Source organism: Diadema setosum, chromosome 10 (genome assembly GCF_964275005.1).
Source record: "Diadema setosum chromosome 10, eeDiaSeto1, whole genome shotgun sequence".
NCBI lineage: Eukaryota > Metazoa > Echinodermata > Echinoidea > Diadematoida > Diadematidae > Diadema > Diadema setosum.
In genome coordinates this window covers 28,580,725-28,585,681 of record NC_092694.1, presented here as the reverse complement: position 1 = coordinate 28,585,681, position 4,957 = coordinate 28,580,725, and positions in this window count along the sequence as shown.

Sequence of the window (4,957 nt, the reverse complement as noted above, 5' to 3'; positions counted from 1 at the left end):
TAGAACGAGTAATAGAAATAACAACTCAAGTGTGAATCTAAGTTGCTTTTAAATTAAAGAAAAAAGTTTATCTACAAAAATATATACGTCTGATCACTGAAATTTAAAGGATTTTTATATCACTTTTATGAAGTCGCAAAATTGTGTTGATTTTTTAATGGTTGTAAATGATCCGGAATATCAAACTTTATTTCTTGTTATAGTCCTCTACCCTTTTAACTTTTAACTTGATTACTTGTAATCATCTACCTGTTCATCTCCATATCACGTGATTACTTTATCTCTCTCTCTCTCTCTCTCTCTCTCCCTCTCTTTCTTCATCTCAGTCTATTTCATAACAGAAACTTAGTGGAGAGATTTGTCCAGGGTCTCTGTCTGGGGTTCAATATAGTCAGGTTTCCATGTCCTAGTTTGTTTTATAATTCCTCTTTTATATTCGTGTATCAGTGTATGAATCATGTGCTTTGTATAGTTAGTAATGTGGATACACCCTAAGAGTATTTGCCTTTTATCATCCCTCCCAATATCCATCTTTTTTTCCTGTCCATACTGTCAATATTATGCAAAGTTACCTCTTTCCTATGATAAAGGAAATATGTAACATGATGTAACAATCTTCATTCAACATCTGTAAAATACAATATGTTTCTGCTGGATATGAAAAAAAAAATGAAAGAATGAATGAATTAAATTTATTGTATTAAAATAAGCAGTAGTAGTAGAAGAAGAAGAAGAAGAAGAATAGTAGTAGTAAAAGCAGTCGTAATAAAAGTAGTAGTAATAGAACGCTGTAAATTCTAAACTAATTTTAGTTCAGGGCTGCTCAAACTTTGACGGATTATGTGTGTGTGTGTGTGTGTGTGTGTGTGTGTGTGTGTGTGTGGTGGGGGGGGTTCATCCCACGAGACCGACACCCACGAGTCATAAAGCCAATGAGTTTGACACAAGGTAACAACAGCCCACGAGTTCGACAAATTCAATAATTGGCTTTATGTGTCCGTCTCGTGAGCCTAGTTTGCTTTGGTGCTGAATTCATGGGCTGTATAACTCATAGGCTGTGTGACTCGTGGGCTGTATGGCTCATGGGCCCTCTGACTCGTGGCTGTCAGTCTCGTGACGTACACCCGTGTGTGGGTGCGGTCACTACTCCTTTGCGTAGTTGCAATTAGAATACTAAGCAATTTATGTGTCCATTCTTTCCTGCTTGTCAAACGAAGTTTCCCTCCCCCTCCCCAAATGTTAACACGATAATTCCCATCAGTGTATTTAGTGGCAAGTGAAAAATCCGTGGTGAGTTATGCGATATATACCACCAGCACTGCTGAACATATGTCGAATCCAACCACCCCCCCCCCCACCTCTCGCCCAGACCATACACCCAGGCCATTTTTTTTTTTCTCAAAAGTTTCGTTCCTTTACTGTAGAATGAATGGATAGAAGCGGAGGAGACAAGTACCAACTTTGCGTGTAGTGATAGTTGTGATAATACAACTTTATTCCAAAACTCTTGATTATTTTAAAATTCTGTCCATTTGGTTTTACAATAACCAAATAATCTCCCTACAATGACACACACGATCACTAATTCTAAACGTTCATGATGACTAAATATCGGCACACACACTGTCAGTAGTAAGATTACTAACAGAATATACACTGTACACGTCACGCTAAATGGTGGTCGCCTGCAAACTTATCCGTCACCGTTATACATTTTAAGATCTGATCCAAGAACTTAGAATTAGTATGGACATTAGCTTGTTAAGTGATACGCTAACGGCGTATCACTTATTGTGTTTGATCGAAATTCTCATTTCTCATGACGAATTTTGTGAACAAAATATCTCAATAATGACTTCACCAATTTACATGAAATTTTCAGTCATCATATCTCATGACAATATCTCAGTACAGTAACATTTTCATGACGATAACTTTGTGACGTCATCTAGGCGCCATTATGCCATTTTCAATGATCGATCACATCATTGCTCGAGATTATATTTGTAAAAAATATTAATCTTTGAGACAATTTCAACAGGCCCTTCACCTGCGATTTCATACTTTCGTTACTTGCGAAGACAACATGCAAGGAAAATTACTACTATACAGTTTTTAATGTTCACAGATGCAAACCGTGATGTAATATTGTCGAACCAGCTTGGAAAATAAAACACTTAATAAAGATCTCCTGAAAAGAAACGAAACAAAACAATAATAACACTGAATGATAGGAGCACAATTTATGCACCATGTCCAGGATTTGCTAGTTCCTTGCCTTCTTTTCATTATATTTTAGATGTCAAATTTCGGTTTGTATTGAACTTGAACCTGAACTTGAACTTTATTCTGTCGACCCCTTTCGGAGTATGAGAACATATATTTTACATTTTATATACATGTCTATTATACATACATAAAAGCATAAATACATGAAAAAAAAAAGGAATATGAGTAAATGTATAATAATTATAACAATCTAACAGTTATAACAAGATGGCAAAAAGTATCGGAAAGATGAAACTATATTAAATACTGTAACTATCAATTCGCTTTTTCATCACACTTGCAAATCAGAACAGATATAACTTGAATGATATTAATGTTAATAAGTATGTTAAACGACTTGAAAAGAAAAGAAAAAAATATACATATACATATGAACTTATCTACTAAACTTTGACATAATAATATGAGCAAACATGAAAAGTTTTGACACTAATTTGGCATTTGAAGTATTGAATAAACTATTCATTTTTAAAGCATTTGGACGTTTGGCAAACTGAGGGGGAATATATTTGCTTCTGTCTAGCGTAAAATAAGAACACTCAAGTAAATAATGAAATTCGTCACCAATCTTACCCAGGTTACAAAGATTATATAATCTATTCTGTCTAGGAATACCTTCATAACGACCCTTGGTACAGGGTAAATAATGATTGTCACATCTGAATTTACAGAGATTCGTTCGATCTTTATCATTAAGTTGTTTAAGATAAGGCTCTAAAGTAAGGTTGTCTTTAAAAATACTGTAAATTACACATTGGTTATTTGCAAAAATCTCGCTGCGCCAGTCTTGAATGATCATATCATTTTGGCGTAGCTCTAGAGCGGGAATTAGCCATTTACAATTTATTACCTCCAGTTGCGACCAAATGTTCCCCAACCCACAGTTGTCTAAAATGCTTCTAATTCTCGTGATCCATTTAGAATGGGAAGAGTTGTTTAAATCATGATGTAAAATGTTAATCAATTTATATAACATACAAGTGTACATGACAATTTTGTTTGTTTCCCAGTTAAAATTCTACTTTCTACCAGTTTTGATAGTTTATAACGACCAGTCTCACCATAAACAATACAACTCGCTGTGGATTTATGAACTCTCAAAATATTCCGTAAAAATTTCCTATAAAATACCTCTATGTGCATCATGTATGAGTAACAGATGTTTCAGTTGACCTGTTTTCAGATGACATGTCTGGTCGTGTTTACTGTTCTCGTCTTCTTCTCCTACACCTGTCGCACCAACCTCGCAATACGGCCCTGAAATCAGTGAGTCGAAACCAGTAGATCGCAGGATTCAGAACGCTGTTCAGCACCGGGAGGGACTGGCAAACGCCTCCGGCTACACTGTTTGAGCTCCAGATTCCATCATAGAATGGATACATCACGACGATCTGGACGTTTATAGGGCACACACATAGTATGGTCGTCACGGAAATTAAAACAAACGTAATCAAGATTCTCCTGTTGGTCCTATTTGTAGGTGATACACCAGCATTTCGAGATGATGACTTAATTGTTCTATAAACTGTGTAATATGTTGCCACGATGGCTATTTGGCCGGCAAAGCTGGCTGCGACGCAACCCAGAACAACATAATCAAAGAACGATATCATGAGGTAACTTATGAGTCCGACAAGAAACCATGTTAAAACAACTGCTAGGATCAGTCTTTTGGGAGTAGCCCAATGTTCGTGCCCTAGCGGGTCGAGGCGTATCACAACCAACCGATGGATGGCCAGTCCTAGTGCAGTCAATATCGACATAAGCATGGTAGGAAGGAACATATTATACACTCACAATATGGACTTCATACAGCCGTTGTTTACTGACCTGATTGAGAAAAGACAACAAAGAGAAACCAACATCCCATGGTTAAAAACATAATTCAATGGCATTCCTCTTACGAATGAAATAAAGCAGGAGTGAGGAAAACGTATAATGCTTACTTAATTCCTTCTGTTCCTGTATATTTTGATGGTGTGTATTACGCTATGGCAGCACTGTATTTTTTTTTTTTTAAATAGTTGCCACTCAAAGTAACCAAAAGTTGATTAGAAGGTGTAGTCAGTGTAAGTCAAATATCACATTGTAAGTGCATTATCACATGCATGGTCTTTGTTGCAAAGACAAATTTCCGAACGCATACTGTTAACTTCCCAAATACTAGAAGAGATAAAACAGATTCAAATACTTTATGTAGAAAACGGCTCTTTTTACTCACAACTCGTTCTCGACTTCAATGATGACAGAACAATTGAAACGAACCTTATAAAATGCCCTGAAGAGAAAAGCAAGCCATCCAAGTCCACATAGAGCAGCAAGACAATCACACAGGGCCAAGCTGAATATGAGAATATTCTGTTTTCTCCGCAACTGGCGACTTGAAAGAATAGCGGACATGGTAACAATGTTGACGATAATCGCGAAAAAGGCTATTGGAGCTATAGAATAGAACGCAGTCTTTTGCCACAAACTTTGTTGTAGATATGAAGAGCCGGAAGGACTCTCCCGCGATGAAGATACATTTTCCATCTCGCTTGAGGGTCTCGAAAACACGCAAAGTCGTACCGGGGCAAATAGTGAATAATGTGACGAGTGCACACAAATTCGTGCACATTTTCACTTGCGGTGAATATCAGCAGGGCAAATCAATTTCGCATGAGATTAT